Genomic DNA, 20742 nt, shown 5'->3' with positions numbered 1-20742 from the left:
CATATGCATAGCTGCTTATCTCTTCACTCTCAATCGCAGATATAATTCCACCCAGTTTGCTGAAGCACTTGTGCTAGAGCCCTGAGATCCCATGTTAAGAAGTCCTACTCTGAGGCTGCCATGTTGTGAGAAAGCCCAAACTAAAGCTACACAAAGAGTCCATGGGGAGAGGCCTCAGATACGATATAAAGAGAGAGATGACTGGCTAGGTTTCAGATGTTCTGGCCATCTGCTATTCCAGCTCCAACTACTGTCTGACAACAATCAGATGAGCAATTCTGAGCCAGAACTACCCAGCTGAGCCCTTCTTAAATTGCTATCCCATAAAAAAGATGACTATTATAAAATATGTCGGTGTTTTAAGCCACTAGTTTTGGGATAGTTTGTTACACAGCATCAATAACTACAATAGTCACCAAAAGTATAGAACTCACGACCCAATTTTTCTGCAGCTGTGAGGAAAAAACAGTATTGCTGACCAGAACCCTTGCAGCCTGAGATTTTTGGCATAGAGACCACACAGTTTGGATTCAAGAGTCTTGGTCTTTATTCTTTGCTCCCACTTGCTTATAAACAATAACTAAGTAATTCACTTGAGTTTTTCAGATTCCACATCTACCAAGAGCCTATGTGGCTCTTAGGAAGAGTATAAGGGTCAACAGGAGACCATAGGAACAATCCTCCCAAGGAAAGCATTCAAGAAATGTTACCTGGGGTTTGATTTCCTCCTGCCCATTCATCTTCATGAAAGTCTTATAAGAAGCCAAAGCTGGATGAAATCGGCAACAATTTGGTGGATAGACTTTCCTCCTCTGCAACTCTAACAGACTCAATAGAGTCAACTGGCTCAAATTAAATGTCAGTTACCTTCTGGTAACTGTTGTTATATTACAGAATAAAGGCACTAGCCCTTCCATAACGGTAGAGGGGAATGCTGCTTCCAATCCTATCTCTCTATTTTACAACTCCACAGGGGCAGGCCCCTTTGCTTTTCAGGTTGGTAGAAGCAGTAGTCTTCTCCTTTTACAAGCTTTGCTCTCTGTGAAATCCCAGGGAACATATGCAATCACAATCATTTCTTCCAACCCCACAGCTCTTTTCAAAATTCCTCGCTTGGCAGCCAGCAGTCTTTCATAATCTTCTTTGGAAATACCTTTTCCCTGAGAATAACCGCCCTGGCAATGAGGCAGGGAAGAACATATAACTGTGTCCCAGGAAAGCCTTGTCTGAGGCCATTATTTAATGCCAGTCCTAGCACAGTATAGTGACTACTGGAGGAAAATATTGCTCTGATGCAAAAATCAGGCTCTGCGGCTGCTCAGCATGGGTGGCCCACAACCAGGCAGGAAGGAATTACAGGGACAGTTCTTAACCTAGGTTACTTCTAATGTTCAATAGTTAAAGGAAAATAATGAAAGTTAATTATTTCACTGTGGATTCAGATATTGGTCCCGCCTCTAAACAAACAAAACCAGAACCTGAAATAGTTGCTACCCTAAAAGCTAAAATTGAGATTGTGTTCTGGAAAAAAAAATATGTCTATACTTTTACATATATGCAATATGAATTGCTCAATCATAGTAATTTTTGAGCGAAAATCTTGAGCATGCTAGTCATTAATAGTAATAAGATCATTAATCTTAAAAAAGAAAGATGAGCACATATCATTGATATTACAGTTATTAGAATTTTGGAAGTATAATTAGTTAATATTGAATTCAGTGAAATTGATTTTGATTGCATCAGAATAACTGATGACATCCTATAGGAGATATAAACGTAGAAAAATAGGCTATACTTTAGGAGATATTTTCCTCGTCTTCCAATCTGTTTCCATAACCCTATTTTTTGCCAGAGTAGAAACACAAAGAAATTTTGTTGCTAGCTTCAATTTTTAAGAATCTAATGTGAAGCTAAACTCAATTCTAAAGGCTACCTGGCCTCTTAATTTTAAAACTATTAAAACTACTAATTGGTAGACATATGAAAAGAGATATTTGTAAAATGTCAGTAAATTCACACTATTAGCAATTTTTAATTTGGCTTTTTTTCTACTGTTATAATTTTTAAGTGTTGCAGGCCTTTTAGTGGAAGCTTTCAGAGCTGTATCCTGAGTGATTTAATTTCTGTTAAAAGATCTGTCCTGGATTCTTATTGGCATTTATTCCTATGCCACCCACGTAGAACTCCAAATGTGGATCCAAGGGCTGCTGAGCTGTGAACACTCTATTTGTGTAATTCTGCCAGTGACCACCCTTAAACCTCAGAAGAATCAAAGGAAAGCAAAGATATGCTGAAATGTTAAGAAAAAAAAAAAGCCAACCTTGAGGACACTTACAAGAATGTGAGTTCTATACTGCACCCTGTCAAACTAGGGTCTTAAGGGTCAGGACCACCAATGTACAGTTTTTAACTGTCAGGACTTCTGGGCATGATCTGTGGCAAAGTTGTATATGCGTATGTACCAGTCTGCCCAATGCTTCACACAGAAATCAAGACTAACCACAGCTGAAAGAGGAAACCCCCCTTTGGCGCAAAGAATAGGTGAATTGTAAGCCCTGAGCCAAAATACCTTCTTTCACCTTCCTTTGCACTTCAATAAGATGTGTGTGTGTGTGTGTGTGTGTGTGTGTGTGTGTGTACGCATGCACGCTTTGAACCTTAAAATAAAAAGACAAGACACAGTAGGGCTTTCCCACCACAACTCTGAATTAGGCAAAAGCTAAACAAAAAGAATATAGCCATTTAAACCTTCACTACTGCCTTCTTTGCCAACATCACCAACACTAAAAAGCTTTGTTTCATTTTGATTTCAATTTGTAACTTCAGTTTTATTCAGTACTCTGAATTAAAGTGAGGGTAACATCAGTTAATTATAAGTTAATTTTGGCATAATCTGGAATAAATTACGTGATTGCTAGTTCACATAAATATATTGTAATCATAAATTGGGATTTTAGACTTCGAAGGGAGCTTTGAAATTATTTCCCATCTAAACCTCTCATTTTAGAGATGAAACAACAAAAATGGAGATCCAGTGTGATTAAGTGACCTGCCCAAAGTCACACAGCTAATTAAAAGCTGAGTAAGAACTAGATTCAAGGCCTCCAGCTTCCCCATCTGGTGTTTGTTTTTTCTAATACACCTCAACTTTTGATTAGTCATAATAACAGGTAGCAGCGACTTGGATTAAACAAAATAGCAAAGAAAACTGGTGTCTCCCTTCCTTGTTTCTGAGCTCCTTGAAGATAGGATCGGTTTGTTTTATTGTTTATTTAATTACCTTTATAACCTCTGCAGTTCTCTAACACAGCATAGACTTTCAGCAAAAATGTGTTGAGTTAAATGCACTGAATAACTGCAGGAAATCAACTGATGTGTCTTTTGAGGAACAGCAGATTAAGGTTAATATTGGTGCTGTGTACAGTGAAGAAAGGCTGTGAGCCAAGTGCAGAATGATTGGGGAGCTGGTCTGGAGTTTGTATTTTCCATTTCTCCACCACAAAGATGGTGGTAGAGAATAAATAAACTACGTGGAGGCAGTAGAGACCTAACAGGAAAATACAAACAGTAGAATTTTTTAAATCATGTGAATAAGCTGTTCCTTTTTTCTCATCATTCTTCTCAAGTTGAGAATGAGAATTATTCTCACAATTCTCACAATTTGTTCTTATTGTCAGATACAAGCCATCTCTCCATTGTGTGTAATGCAGTGGGCTCCCAGTATTCAAATTTTTTTAATGTTTATTTATTTTTCAGAGAGAGAGAGAGAGAGAATGAGTGAGGGAGGGGAAGGGAAACAGAGGGAGACCCAGATTCCAAAGCAGGCTCCAGGCTCCGAGGTGTCAGCACAGAGTCCGACGTGGGGCTCAAACTCACGAACTGTGAGATCATGACCTGAACCGGTCATTGGTTAAGATCAGAGGCTTAACCAATGGAGCCACCCAGGCACCCCATCAGTATTCAAATATGTTGCTTATGGGGCGCCTGGGTGGCTCCATGGGTTGAGCCTCTGACTTCGGCTTAAGTCATGATTTCATGGTTTGTGATCACTTGTGCTCTCTCTCTCTCTCAAAAATAAAACAAACATTTAAAAAATGTATGTTGCTAATTAAAATTTTAGCAGGAGTACCATGTATTACAAAAAGCATTTGAACTGAAAAATTGGTGACGTGGTTTCTAGTCCCAGGTTTGTCAGTAATGAGCTGTGTGACTTTAGACCAGGAGTGCAAGCCCACTGGTGAATGCCTTCTTCCTTCCAGCTTTAAGATCAGATGATTCAATATGCTTTCTTAATGAATTTGCAAACACTTATAGAACAGTACCTAGGACTAGGCACGTGTTTATTTTCTAAACAAGGTAATTACTTCATTTGGAGAGAGCAAACTTAACACGCCAAGTTATCACCATCATAAATAGAAGACTCAAGTTGCATGTTAGGCAATGAGGGGGTGATGAGGGTGGGCAAAGGGATTCAAGAGGTACAAACAGGGTCTCTGCCCTCTAGGGTTTTCACAAATCATCTGGGGAGACAGAAACCTCATGTAAGAAAATAAGTAAGGTTCACACCAGTCTTGTCACACTAAGGGATTAATTAGTGTCCAGTGGTTTTATTTGGGTAATTTTTTTTTAAATAAGCACTGAATTCAGTTACATAATCTTAAGCTCAATAAGCACACACAGAGAAAGAAATGTGACCTAGACTGGAGTCACATATCCTGAAACTGGGAGATGACAGCAAGTCTAAGTGTGTCCTTCATATAGGGCTGTGAGGTGAGACCAGGGCAGTCACATGGGGCCAGGTGCTCAGAAGGGCCCCGTACTGGGGTTTTGTGCTCTGTGGTCACTGTCCTGAAATTCTTAATAATGTTATGTTTGGATTTGAATTTTGTGAGTGAAGTCCAATGGGACGATGGAGCATGCACCAGGATCTTGGAGCCTCAGCTTGGTGAGATCCCGCCTCCTCCCATCTCCCCACAGGATGCATGGGCTCTCAGTGGCTTGCTTCTCTACTCCTAGGCACGGCACACAAGCCATTCTCCCTCTCCTTTGCCCCATGACAGCTTCCATCTTCCACTGCTGGCAGAAGCATGGGTGTAAGCAGAGGAAAGGGATGAGTGGTGGTCAGCACCCAGCCTGGGCTGAAAGCACCACACACATCTGCTGGGCAGCCAGCCAAGAGTCTGCATCTGGGCAGAGGCATGCCTCTTCCCTTTTCCCATCCAGATTGTCAGCATATCTGGCCCTGAGGTTTAAAGAACCTTGGGGATCAGCCATCTACTGTGGACTTACCTAGATCTCCCCCGGTGCCCCAATGCTGAGGCTCCTTGCCTGGGTTCAGTATTGGCAGGAGCAGAAGTTGGTAACCATCAGGCCCATGCACATGAGCACCCATGCCCTTGGACAGTTGTGAGGGTCTGCACTCACCCCAAAAGCATGTCCTGCTCCTGCCTGGGGTGGGGGGATCCTCTCTTACTTCTTCCACCCTGCCTGATTAGGGCTTATATTTCTCTACTGGATCCCTGGAGGCAGAACATTTCCCTTTCATTTTTATATTGTGTTCTGATATTTTCATTTAAAATTGGCATTGCATCATATAAAAATAAATGGGAAATTTCAAAATTTTCTTTACTTAGAATGACATTAAATAACAAAGAAAAAAACATTGATAATCAGGCCGAGACAGAGACCCCAGCAAAAAGGGAAAAGCTTTATGTGTACCTTTAACAGCACTTTTCCCCTTGCTTTTTATTCATTTTTCCCCTGCCTTTTAAACAAAGGCTCCACATTTTTATTTTGCACTGAGACTTACAAATTACATAGGCAGAAAGAGTTTTTATTATGTTGAGTATTATGTATGTATTATGTAGAGTTTTTATTATGTTTTTCTTATGTGTTGTAAATTTTGTAGTAAGAAAGAATTGTTTTCCCACAAAGAAAAAGAGGAATTCTGTCCTGAAAAAGTTTGCTGATTGGCAGTGATGTTCATACGTTTTCAGAAAGTTGAAGGATTTCCACCAATCGCTAATCTCCTGATCCTCTTTATTTACTTTATTTATTTTTTTATTTCCTCTGCCATTTCCTTGAAGACTCCTCAAACTTCCAGTAATGTTGAGTTTTAACATCTGATGCTTGGAAATGGTTATTCCACTACTACTTGCATGCATTGTGTCAACCGTTTTGAGGCAAAACTATTCACGAAGTACAAAGTATATGAAGAGAAACCCTAGAAGAATCAATAGCACCCGCTGCATGATACACTCAGTGTGGAAGAGGTGAGGCTAGTGGCATTTGGCCTAAGAGACTTCACTAGGTCTTACCAGCTGAGAGAATACAATAGTACTTGGAGCAGAGGGGGGAAAGATATTAAAAGTGCTCAATAATGATTGGTTAATATACATATTTTAAAGGGAAATATCATAGAGACAAAACATATTATATATAACAAATCAATTATAATTATATTATAGATGGTGTTAAAAGACTATGAACCTACAATTTTGTACTCTGCTTGATTCACTTGACCTTAAAATACCCCAAGTATATCTGCTATAATTTACTTACCATTTTCCTACCTTTAGATATTAAGTGGCTTCATATTGATACACATTCAAATTGCTTCTAAAAAAATCACATAAATTTCTACCCCTACAACCTTTAGCATTTACAGCATCCCTTCTTACACTTTGATTTATCATCTAATTAGTCAATGAATCACCCTCCAATTCAAAAAGTAAATCATGCCTAATCGTTGTTTTAATTTCCATTGCTTTGATTACTAATAAGACCAATACTACTCACCTTTACTACCTTTTTAGCAAATTGTCTTTATGTCTTCCTATGAGAATGAAGAAGCTATGATGGCAACGATGGCCAGATAGCTCTGGGTTTACATCCTACCAACATAGCAGTGCCAAAATAACTTCTCTTTCCCAAATTATCACTGGCCTGGACAGGATAAGACACATGATCCTGAACCCGTCACTGTAGGCAAGGGATAGAGTAGGACTTTCATTTGTGAGGCCCAGGTCACGTGCCAACCACGACGCCAGGGGATGGAGCCAGCCCAGTTGAGCTGGGAGCAACAGATACCACTGCCCAGCACAAGCCCCTGAGTCAGACCAGGGAAAACTACACAGTCCCTAACTTTAGACATATCACGGCATATGGTGTTAGTGTATCACCGTGCTTCAACTGGGTGTAAATTCTCCTGGGCTAAAGTGAATTGAAGAATAAATAATCACAAAGTGATCATTTGTAAAAGGCAGAATGTACTTGCAGATAATCAATTATCAAGTACTTAACTTCCCACAGACAAAACTAATGCTCCCTTTTAGAACTAGGCATCTGCTAAAAGCAAGAATTGGGCTAGATCTACTGTACACAGTATATTATGAAAACATCAAGTTGTATCCTTAATGCACATCTAAACAAACCTTCCCTTGGCACATCAGTCATTATTATCTTTTCCTCTGAGTGAAATCTGTCTAGAGTGAAATAGAACAATAAAAACCTTTGTAAAAAATAATAATGGAAAAGTATATCTTTTTAGAGATACATTTTCAGCTTGTCATGTTCAGATAGATACAAAACATGAGAAGCTGATTGAAATGAATTTTGAAATCTAGAATTTCAACGATGCAGGGAAGTATACAATGAAAGACTTCTGTGAATACAAAATACCTAGGAATAAAGTTAACTAACCAAGAAGGTTAAAGACCTGTACTCTGAAAACTGTAAGACATTGATGAAAAAAATTGAAGACCCAAATTAAAAAAATATATATATTCATGGATTGGAAGAATTAATATTGTTAAAATGTCCATACTACCCAAAGTAATCTACAGATTTAATGCAATCCCTATCAAAATTCCAATGGCATTTTTCATAAAATTAGAACAAATAATTCTAAAATTTATATGGAACCACAAAAGATTCCAAATAGCCAAAATAATTCTGAGAAAGACAGAACAAAGCTGATGGTATCATACTCCCTGGTTTCACACTATCTACAAAGATATAGTAATCAAAAAAGTATGGTATTGGTATAAAAAGAGACACATAAATCAATGGGACAGAATAGAGAGACCAGAAATAAACCCAAGTGTATATGGTCCATTAATTTACAACAAAGGATACAAGGATATACAATAGAGAAAGGACCGTCTCTTCAATAAATGTGCTGGGAACACTGGACAGCTACACGCAAAAGAATGAAACTGGACCAGGGCACCTTGCTGGCTCAGTCATCACGTGACTCTTGATCTCAGGCTAGTGAGGTCAAGCCCCACCCAAGTTGGGTGTAAAAATTATTAATAATAATTAAAAATAAATAAATAAATAAACTTTAAAAAATAAAACTAAACCAGTTTCTTATACTGTACACAAAAATCAACTCAAAATTGATTAAAGACCTAAATGTGAGACCTGAAACTATAAAAATCCTAGAAGAAAACATAGGCGATAAGCTCCTTAATATTAGTCTTAGTGATATTTTTTTGGATCTGACTCCAAAGGCAAGGGAAACAAAAGCAAAAATAAACTATTGGGACTACACCAAAATTAAAAGTTTCTGAAAAATGAATGAAACCATCAACAAAAGGAAAAGGCAATCTACTGAATGAGAGAGGGCAAATCATATATCCTATAAGAGGAATATAAAAAATATTCAAGAACTCATACAATTAAATAACCAGGAAACAAACAATCCAATTTAAAAAATGGGCAGTGGTTCTGAATAGACATTTTCCCAAAGAAGACATACAGGTGGCCAACAGGCATATGAAAGGATGCTCAACATCACACATCAACAGGAAAACGCAAATCAAAACCACAGTGAGATATCACCTTAAACCTGTCAGAATGGCAATTATCAAAATGACAAGAAATAACAAATGTTGGTAAGGATATGAAGAAAAGAGAACCCTACTGCACTGTTGGTGGGAATGTACTTTGGTGCAGCCACTCTGGGAAAGAGCATGGAAGTTCCTCAAAAAATTAATAACAGAGCTATCAGAGGATCCAGTAGCTCCACTTTTGAGTATCTATCTGAAGAAAACAAAAATACTAATGTGAAAAGATATATGCACCCCTATTTTCATTACAGCATTATTTACAATACCCAAGAGATAGAAACAACCACAGTGTCCATCAGTGGATGAATGTATAAAGAAGATGTGATACACACACACACACACACACACACAGACACTATAGACAAAGGAATACTACTCAGCCATAAAAAATCTTGCCTTTTGCACCAACATAGATGGACCTTGGGGGTATTATGCTAAATGAAATAAGTCTGACAGAGAAAGACATAGAAAGTGAATGATTTAACTTATATGTGGACTCTAGAAGAACAGTACAAAACAAAATCCAGACTCATAGACACAGAGAACAGATTGGTGGTTGCCAGAGTGGAGGGGGGTTGAGGGAGGGAGCAAAATGGTGAAGGGCTCAAGAAGTACAAACTTTAAGTTATAAAAGAAGTAAGTCATGGGGATGTAGTCACTAGCATTGTATCAACTTTGTATGGAAACAGATGGCAATGAGACTTATTGTGGTGCCCATTTTTCCCAAGGTATATAATGTCAAATCACTGTGTTGTACACCTGAACTTTTAATATTGTGTGTCAAAATAAAAACAAAACAGATTCTCTGAAAGTGTAAACAAAAGAACCCTATTACATAGATTACTTCTTACTTATTTGGTCTTTTTTTTTAAGTTTATTTATTTATTTTGAGAGCGAAAGAGAGCACGAGAGAGCAGGGGGAGGGGCAGAGAGAGAGGAGAGAGACTCCCAAGCAAGCTCCACGCTGTCAGTGCCGAGTCTGATGTGGGGCTCGATCTCACCAACCGTGAGATCATGACTTGAGCTGATATCAAGAATCAAATACTTAACCAACTGGGCCAACCAGGTGCCCTAGATCTTCTTAATCATACTCTTTTCCACTCACATTTTGATCACAAAGAGACCAAGTATCATAAAGCATGAGTTCAGATTTACTTATGTTGGCCCTGAAGTGTCTTCACCTCTATGTTTCACTGCTCCTTTCATTGCTGGGGGGGTGGGGAGTGGAAGGCGCAGGGCAGGGGAGGCAGGATGCACAAAGAAGCTGAGGAGCTGGTCTGAAGTCACACAGAGACAATCACGAGCAGAGCCAGAAACCAGAATCCTGTTTCCTCCAGTCTAATCCCTAAATCCTTCCAACAAGCATCATAACCTCAGCAACTGGATTTTTCTGGGTGTGCATTCCAATGGCTAGAAACCAGGCAAACTGTAAATGCAGCCAGTAAGTGCTAAATATGAACTAGTGAGCACCCAGAGCTGACCCCAAATCCCTACTCTAAACACTCTGGAGTCAATCCGTTTTTCACATATTCTCCTGAGCTCTCCTGGATATTATTATAGCTCTGCAAAGTGAGTTGGTTGGAAAACTTGGCATGAACTGCGCAAATAAAATGAAATGAATAAGTTTTTCTTCTTAGAGAGTTTATTTCTTCAAAACATCAGTTCAGAAGCTGTGGAAGCAGCCGTATTTAATTAAACAAATGCTAAGAAACCTCATGTTTTCAGTGGAGCAGACATGGTTTTTGCCATCTGTCTTTTTGCAATTGTACAGTCTCCACATAGTAGATGTGGTAAAAAGAAATCATGATTGGTTTCTTCCCTAACAAACATTCTTCATGGAAATTGTCATCATCTTAACTACTGTCAGAGTGAACAAAATATGACAAAATAGATATAAAAGGAGTAGAATTTCCAAGTAGGTTTTTGAAAAGGTCCTGATTTCTGTGATATGTTGTCCGTTTCCTTATTCAAAACACACACACAGTTGTCATCCATTCCAAAATGAACAACATTAAAAAATGGGGCCTTTTAGACAGATAGAAGATATCTTGATTTGGAAGATATCGAGGTACCTGGAAGTGCCTTGAAAACCTATAGTTAAGAAAAATGAGATGCCACATATGCCATAATGTGATATAAAACAAGTTGGGAATCAACAAAGTGACAGGATTCGTTTTTCATCTTGGATAAATCACTAAACATGTGCAGGTCTTCTTTTTGTATTTGTAGAGTTGGAATGATAATAATGTCACTTTCCGAGGGACGTTTTGTGGTTACCAAGGAAGAGGACTTGAAAAGCAAACAGCAGTAGTATTACAGTCATTTCAGACTCTCACTTCTGAAAGTACTTATGTGTAGAATCATACAAATCGACTTCCAAAGTATCTCTTGAGTCCACATATTTGTCTTCATTTCCATCATCGTTACCGTAATCTAAAAAGACATGATCTCATATCAAGACTGCCTCTGCCCTCCCCTCCTTTCTTCTGAAGCCTGACCCCAAGTTCCAAAAAGATGACTGTTTCCTCTTTTAGCCTTATATGTAACTTGACTACAACTGGGATTTATCTTTTAAAAAAGATTTTAGCATGTGACTCTAGAAAACTGTTGGTTTATTTTGGTTTTCAAGGTAGGCATATGACTTGCATTTATATAAGACTATTGTTTGATACAGAAGTGCCTTTGTCTTTGGTGTCTGCATTCTAGGCCATATTAATTAGAATCTAGAACTAGGTTCTGATGCATTAAAAAGGAAAGCCATAAAGATCATAGCTTCACGTTCATGAATCTTAATCAAAATCTCAAGCTCAAGAATCACTGTGCACGGTACAACGGAAATGCTACTTATGTGGCATTTTATATTTTTGTAAAAGAAAATGCTTTTGAGAAGCACACATCTGTGGTTTTTGCCAGCTCAGCAGCCACTAACTGTTCTTCTTTGGGATACCAAGCCTCATCCATTGGATATGTCTTGACAGGACTTACATCAAAACAATGAGCATGTGGGGGCACCTGGGTGGCTCAGTCGGTTAAGCGGCCGACTTCGGCTCAGGTCACGATCTCGCGGTCCGTGAGTTCAAGCCCCGCGTCGGGCTCTGTGCTGACATCTCAGAGCCTGGAGCCTGTTTCAGATTCTGTGTCTCCCTCTCTCTCTGCCCCTCCCCTGTTCATGCTCTGTCTCTCTCTGTCTCAAAAATAAATAAACGTTAAAAAAAAAAAACCCAAAAAACAATGAGCATGTGATCCAAGCTAGCCCAATCTGAAACTCTCTTGCTGGAATCTGAATCCTGAGCAAATCACAAAGACAAAAATAAATTCAAGTTGTTCACCCTATGGCAGGGACCTTGAGAACTGTCCACTGATCCTTGCTACATATATTCCAACTCCCATCCTTTTGGAGGCCATGGCTTTTTAGTTCTGGCATCAATATCCTTTTATTAATTTCCTTTTCTGTTTAAATTATCCAGAGTAGGTTTTTGTTTGCTACTTGCATACTTACTCTATGAGCCTTCACATTTTTACTAGAATTTGATGAAAATCAAACAAATTACAGATCAGCACCAAATAATAAATAACATTCAATGGAATTTTATAAAACTTAAATATTCTTCCCCAACCCAGCCTCAGAGAATTTCCCAAAGTTAGTTTTTTCTTCCTGGGCTCCACACTCCACCATATTTTGGAGTATTTCTCTTTGATGCATACATCTTTTTCCACTTTCTTCCTCTTTCAGGCCTAAGAGGGCAGATCCTCTCTCCCAAGTTCTTATCTGTAACCTAAACTCAATATTTCTAATATATATTATGCAGAATAATCTCTTAACATCTACTCCAGAACAGGCTCACAAAATACTATTTCAAATTAAAAAAAACAAACCCACTTATTTACTTCCAAATAATTATGACATGGTGGGGGGTAGGGGGACTGGGGTGCATAGATAAAACAGATTAGACATGTTGATACTCACTGAAACTAGGTGATGAATTCATAACAGCAATCTTTCTACATGTATCGATGTAATATAATAATAAAAAGCTTGTAAAAAAAACAAGTAGATAACACTTATGGGGTGCATGTAGCTATGAATAGGTTTTTTTCTGTAGATGTAGATCTCTCTCCTGTGGAAGTCTGTGTCTCTGGGGCAAGTGTTACAAATGGTAAGGGGCTGTGTGGAAACACTGTCCAATCCCATTTTTTATTTTTATTTTATGTTTTTAAGTTTATTTATTTATTTTGAGAGAGAGGGAGAACACATGGGGTGGCTGGGGAAAGGGGAGGGGCAGAGAGAGAGAGGGAGACAGAGAATCCTAAACAGGATCCACATGGTCAACTCAGAGCCCAAGGCAGGGCTTGATCTCCCGAACCATAAGATCGTGACTTGAGCAGAAATCAAGAGTCACACACTTAACCAACTGAGCCCCTAGGCACCCCTGTCCAATCCCACTTTAAAAATTTTTTTAAGGGGCGCCTGGGTGGCTCGGTCGGTTAAGCGTCCGACTTCGGCTCAGGTCATGATCTCACGGTCCGTGAGTTCGAGCCCCGCATCGGGCTCTGTGCTGACAGCTTAGAGCCTGGAGCCTGTTTCAGATTCTGTGTCTCCCTCTCTCTCTGCCCCTCCCCTGTTCATGCTCTGTCTCTCTCTGTCTCAAAAATAAATAAACGTTAAAAAAAAAAAAATTTAAAAAAAAAAAAATTTTTTTTAAAGTGTTTATTTTTGAGAGAGAGAGAGATAGAGAGAGAGAGCATGTGTGTGAAAGTGAGCACACAAGCAGGGGAGGGTCACAGAGAGGGGGAGAGGGGAGAGGGAGAGAATACCAAGCAGGATCCACAGTCAGCACAGAGCCTGATGAGGGGCTTGAACTTACAAACCGTGAGATCATGACCTGAGCTGAAATCAATAGTTGGACACTTAACTGAATGAATCACCCAGGTGCCCCAAATCCTGCTTTTTAAAAAAAGGCCTGTTAAGGTAGTTTCCTAAAACATGTAAATTCATAAACACAACTGCTCTCTCATTCTCCTCTCTGAAATTTGGCACACGTTATTCCCTCTACCTGGAATATCTGCCTCATCTCCTCCCCCCACATGTACCTGCTAACTTTTATTTGTATTTCAGATGTCACTTCCTTTGGAAGGCAGTTTTCCCTACACTAGCTTAGATTCCCCAGCTATTTGCCCCACAGTACTCTCTACTTCCCTTCTCAACACACATCACACATTCAGTGTGTGTGTCTGTGTCAACACTGTGTGCTCCGTGAAGGCAGGAACAAACTATGTCCTGTCTTCAGCTGTAGCCAGAGTGTTTATCATAGTGCCCAGGATATGGAAGGCATTTAACAAATATTTGTTAAATAAACAATTGAGAGAGTGATTGAGTGAAACTGGCTAAAAGCACTAACCTAGTTCCTGGTCAAATAGTGGGTAACAATACATACATGTTGAGAAAAGGGAGGAATGGAGAAATGGAGGTTTAGAACTAGAATTGTGCAGAAAGGAAATGGATCTAGACGCAAATGGCATAGAATAGAATGCACATAAAGCACTCAAGTTTGATAACTCTGACCTTCTAAGTGAAGTAGGAGGTTAAGAAAATAGTGAGTAAATAGCAAGCAATAAAAATAAATCACATACAAATTTTGATTATTTTCATATATATTATATTTTCTTCCAATCTGTCATCATTGCATTCACGCTGGACTTATCTGTACCTAAAGGTCTATCAGTCCTGTTGTCACTTAATACAATTATCATATTTAACCCAGGAACAAAGGGCATTGACAGTTTTAGTTTTATTGTTTTAAGGGAAAACTTATTTTTTGGGTTAATGCTGTGAAAGAATGAGCCAAGATGGTATAGAAATGGGTAATTGTCTTTCCTCCTTTGTATTTATGTTTCTGTGCATCTTTGTAAGACGTTTGGTGAAAACCATTCCTTCATTGGGCTGGTGTGGTGGACATTAATGTAAATCTGAAATGTAATATCAAAATTCCCTCTTTTTTTTTCTCTTAGAATTGAGTTGTCAAGGTTTTCTCTGGTAATTTTCTGATATTTCCCTACTGTCAGAGCAGGACTGATTTCTTTATCCCTAACTCAGAAAAAGCATTAGGCCCAGCCTTGAAATGAAGGTTTCCATAATATTTAATCTTTTTTTCTTCTTTTGCTGTAGCTTAAGTCCCATTACTCCTGGTCCTGTTCTTGTTGACTAATGAGGATAATTGGTCCCTTTCCTCCTGAAAACATCCTTTTATGTATTTTGGAGAGTTATTATGGCCCTTTTCAGCCCTCTCTTCTCTAGGCAGAACAGGCCTGATTCTCTTAACCTTTCCTCACAGGGCTGATTTTCCAAACCTTTGATCATTTTTGTTCTTCCCCTCTGAACTCTCTCCAATTTGTCTGTCTCTTTCAAAACGTGGTGCCCAGGAGAGAATTCAATCCTTCAGTTGAATCTTAACCAATATGGTATTAACCTGGCCAATGCTTAGTAGATGTGTAATAGAATCTTAAATATTATTTATCCAGATTCTGGTACGGAATGTTCTTTTATTTAAAAAATAATAGAAACTAGGGATCTTCATTTGACATTCAAAGTTCTTTAATAGTCCACATGATAGTATATCACAGGTATTTGAAAAGTAGCGAGATGTCAAACAATAGTGAACAGAGCTTGAGTTGGAGATACAAGATAACATTTTTAGAGTAGATGAGCTTCCTAAAGGAAAATAGAGCTTTTAAACAGTGAGAAAGATTTCCACAGTATTCTAAGTCTTTTTTCTCTGTTGTATAGGATCTGATACTTGCAAAAGAATTTATTCTATGTTTATGTTGCCTTGAGAATCTCCTGGGAATAAACTTTCACAACAATTCAAGTTGATCTAAGGCTTATTTTACTGATTTGCATCACAGCTTAATGTTATACTAGTAGTTACCAAAAACTATAATCCATGAGCTTATTGGACAAAAGGAAACAGAGTTCTTCCACTGAAATGTGAGAAAAAAAAATAAGGAATGGTTTAGAAGAAGATGCGCTTTGGGGCACCTGGGTGTCTCAGTTGGTTAAGTGTCCAACTTAGGCTCAGGTCATGGTCTTACAGTTTGTGAGTTCAAGCACTACATTCAGTGCTCTGCGCTGAGGGCACCAAGGCTGCTTTGGATCCTCTGTCTCCCTCTCTCTCTCTGCCCCCCCCCCCACCTCATGCTCTCTCTTCTTTTTTTCAAAAATACATAAATAAACATTAAAAAAATAAGAAGATGTGCTTTGCATGTTTTATAGCATTAAAGAACTAAGATTGTACCAAAACATCAGCTTAAGTTCTTTCGTCTGTACTGTCATTCAAATAATTTGCTACCCTCCTCCCTACCCCCAAAGACCCTAAGGAAAATATAAAAAACACATACAAGAAAACAGTGAGTAAATGGCAAACCTTGCTTTTGCGTGGTTTAAACGCTAAAAGATGAGACAAGACAAAGAAGCATGAAACACTCAAAAAGCAGTTTAATGCTTCACTGTGTGGTACTAAGTATAAGTAAAATGATAATTTGGAGGATGGAGAGATCAGCATAGATTTAAAGAATAAAGAATAGGGGCGCCTGGGTGGCTCAGTCGGCTAAGCGGCCGACTTCGGCTCAGGTCATGATCTCACAGTCCGTGAGTTCGAGCCCCGCATCGGGCTCTGTGCTGACAGCTCAGAGCCCGGAGCCTGTTTCAGATTCTGTGTCTCCCTCTCTCTGACCCTCCCCCATTCATGCTCTGTCTCTCTCTGTCTCAAGGATAAATAAACGTTAAAAAAGATTTTTTTTAAGAATAAAGAATAGAATGGCTTCAGGGAAGAGATGGGCTTACAATGAGCCTTGAAAAATAGGCAGCAAAGAAGAAAGGGAGAGAGAAGAGGAGAAGCAAAGGCAGGAAAGGAGAAATTACCATGATGGGTTCAGAGGACAGAGAAGAAACTCACTTGGCTGGGATGGAGGAATGAGCAGAGGAACAGTGAGAAACTATTAAAGTGGACTATTTTTACGGGCCGTTTGAAAGTCAAGCAGGCACGTATGAATTCAATGTGGTGGGCAACTGAGGATTGATGAAAGTTACTATTTGGGAAGATTAGTCTGGTGGCAGCCTTCTGTGTGGATGGGACGAAGTGGGCGGGACAGTGCTAAAGCAAATGCAGCACCTGTGAGCGTTCTATCCATCATTAAGCGCTTTGGGCTGTCAAACTTGTCCTTTTAAATATTTGAGCCCAATTATTCTCCCTTTGCTATACGCTAGGTGACTTTCATACAAGTCAAAGAAACAGTCAAAGTGAAACATTTCAGTCTTAATCCATCAACACATGTATTTGAAGCACCTTAGAGACCCAGAAAGACCATTTAAGTGTGGATATTAATAGAGAATTCAACTTGAAGTGCTGAACACTTTCTTTTGGGGGGTGGGGGCGCATGAGATGGAGACAGAGATAAAGAGAAGAGACAGAGAGGGAGAGAGAAGAGGAATCAATATGACCACTAGATGTCACTGTTGCCAGCCTACCTCAAGGTTAGAAGTACAGTATTCAGTGGGCTTAAAATTAAGTTTTCAAGGCAAGAGAAAAAAATTTAAATCCATAATATTTACAGTCAAAATGTTTCCTAACTTAGCTCTCCCTCACATCCAATCTCTTCCCAAGAGGCAAATTCTGACTACCTGTCTGAGAGCGGATTATAATTTCTAAAATAAACTGGCTCCAATTCTTGCATTCTTATTTTTAATACAGCTCCCTTCTTTAGCACTGGGCATTCAGCAGTGCTGCATGTAGGGCCGGCTGTTACTTCTTAAGCAGTGTACCGGCCAGATTGACTTAGTGGTTTAGTTCTTTTTCAAGTGATTTTAAAACATTTTATTCACCCAATATCTGACTTGGAGTGTTCAACTTACTTACATGGGTCAGAGGTCTATTGCTACAGCAGAACCCCAGAGTTCCTTGTGTCATAATGGAGTTTTTAATACAGTGACAATTTGGAAGCTCAAAGTGCACTGTCTCATGTGTAAACACAGTCCTCATTACTGAGCCAATGAAGATATTTTAGATATTCTAATTATTCAAGATGTTTAGCTATAGCTTATGTTCTGAACAGAGCATCCTATAACAATATCCTTTGTGTTCCCAATAAAGGCTTTTAAGTAGCTATGTATGTACTTTTTGTAAATAGGTACTACATAAAATGACTTCTGAAATATTTAATGACCATTTCCTATGGTAACTGAATTGTATTTAACTCAAATTCTTGGGTTTTTTTCTTGCTCCCCCAAAATACTATTTAAATTAAGGTGATGGGAAGCCAGACATGCACTAAAGTGGAAGCAAAGATTTCATACGCCTGACACGTTAAGCATCTGGACTTTTTTCCCACCTCATTTTCTTGGGCAAAACAAAAGCATGTGACTCTAGCTCCTGTTTCTATCTCTGATAATTACTCCATAAAAGGGTTGAAGATAGGGTTATCACAAAATGTCATTTTGTTGGATTAAGGTTATTAAAGACAAAAATGCATAATTGTTCTTCAAATTCATGAGAGTGAATATAGATTTTTTTTAATTGGAAAGTTTTGTGTTTTTTTACATTTTTGATGCTTCCAAACCTGAATCTTTTTCAGGAATTTTTGGAGGCATATGCAGTCAAATCTCTATGACTTGTAGGAAAAAATTACCTTTTATCTGCCCCCTCTCTCCCAGGCCTCTCCATCTCTGGAGAACTGCTTGGTCACTTCCACAGCTGGACCCCCAGGAGAACAAAATCAAAGAGACTCATCTTACAATGCATTCTACTTCATCTCACACGATGATTTCAGCCCACCAGACATTCCAGATTCAGGGCAATGTAGAGAATTCTGAACGTTCTGGTAGCAAGGCCCTTCAAGGTCCCAGCACATCCCACGATGTGCTGGTCCAGCAGTGTGCAAGCAGCCAGCTTTCCCAGGGTGCTGCATTTACAAAGAAAGATGTTCTTTCTCCTCCCCCACCCCTTCCAAAGAAAACTTTCTTCTCTTTCCACTTAATCTAACTCACCACAAAGGACAGATTCGGGCTGACAAATTCCTTGGGCAGCATCTATGCAATGCGGAATTGAATAACAAGAAAACTACCTCTCTTTATGTACCAAGAAAATGTGAAAAAGTACATCAATCCTTATGTTAAATGCCCCACAGAAACATACTTCTTTTTTTTTTTTAATGTTTATTCATCTTTGAGAGAGAGAGAGAGAGAGACAGAGCGCAAGAGGGAGAGGGGCGGAGAGAGAGGGAGACACAGAACTGGAAGCAGGCTCCAAGCTGTCAACATGGAGCCCAATGCAGGGCTCGAACCCACAAACCACGAGATCATGACCTGAGCTGTACTTGGATGCTTAACCGACTGAACCACCCAAGCGCCCTAGAAACATACTTCTTTAAAACACTATAAACTGTGATGAGTTCTTGTGTTGCTATATTCAGATTTTCACACATTGGTTAACACATATTCTTTTTGCAGGCAAAAACTGAGATATAAAATACAAGAAACATTTCAAATAAAATGAAGCATTGAAACAATATGGATAACTTTTAAAAAAAAATCTTTTGATACTGAAGGAAAAATAGGATTGCTCTGTTTATCATGAAGTATATATAAATCAGATATCTGTAAACCTCAAATTAAGCTCACAGTTACCTTCATTAAATTTTCTGTAGCAATAATCCAGAAATCTTAATCAATCTGGAAAAGAAAACGTATATTGTGGAATCTATATTTTATAAGGTAAAATATTTACCCAAAAAATAAGTTTACATATTTTCCATTAGGAATCATGGTAATAATACTTTGGGGAGTATGTTAATTCATTTGTAGGCCACTTGAAGCAACCAAAGGGAAACTACTGGTATTCCTCTATTCCACCAGAAGCCATGAAAATTTTTCCTAATTTATATGATGCAATAACATTTGCAACATAGTTGGTTATTTCCATTTGAGGTCAACTGTGGTAACAATAGAAAATCAGACATTTGGCAGAAATAGTAGGTTTAAGCTTAAAGAAACAGAAAAAACTTTTTCATCACTGGTAACTTGAAAAATAAGTTTGTGTTTGGTTATGTTAAAATGTCTTTGCAAATTAACAATCTGTTATCAGTAGTGACATTGATGGAATGTTTTAATCTGAATTAAAATTTAATAGTTTAGATGGAAAGCCCAGAACAGAGGGGCGGGGGGAGCGGCGGAATGTAATTAAAACTCTGGGCAAAGTGTCCCAGGAGAGATGTGTTCTACATGGTGACTTGTCTGGAGCTCTCTTTGGAAATGCTTTCACTCCGGATGCTCCCACACTCCAGGGCTGGACCTGTGCCAGTTGCACACCACATCCAAGCAAAGAGAAGGGATGTGAAATCAAGAGTTTGGCTTGGCTTTCCCAATCCCAAACCCTGCACAGTCAGTAAGAGAGAAGGAGGAGTTTGTGGCTACACAAGGCATTTCATAAACTGTTTCAGAGCATTTAAAATATATTTATATATTTTAATTTCTGCATTTACATCCATTTATCCTTTCAGGTGTTGCTGCTTCAGGGTGTGCGGTTAGCTCCGTCCAGAAAGACAAGGGTGCTCAGCTGAGAAAAGGCTGAGCACTGGCCAGGGCTACAGGACCTGAAGGAAGGTCCCCTAGCTTTAATTCACACAAGGCACTGCAGGGCTGTCAACTTCCTAACTGGCCTCACACATTTTAAGAGAAGAGGCAACCTTGTATATTTCCTTGTGTCAAGGGCTCATTTCCCTTGAAAACGCGTTAATAAGTTAATAAGTGAACAACAATGAGATTTAGAGAAATCGGCACATTTTGAAGAAGTATTTTCAGTCTCTGTCCTCACCTGTAAATGCAGGAAACAAACAC

This window comes from Panthera onca, chromosome A2 (assembly GCF_046562875.1).
Source record: "Panthera onca isolate mPanOnc1 chromosome A2, mPanOnc1 haplotype 2, whole genome shotgun sequence".
NCBI lineage: Eukaryota > Metazoa > Chordata > Mammalia > Carnivora > Felidae > Panthera > Panthera onca.
This window is presented reverse-complemented; position numbering follows the sequence as displayed.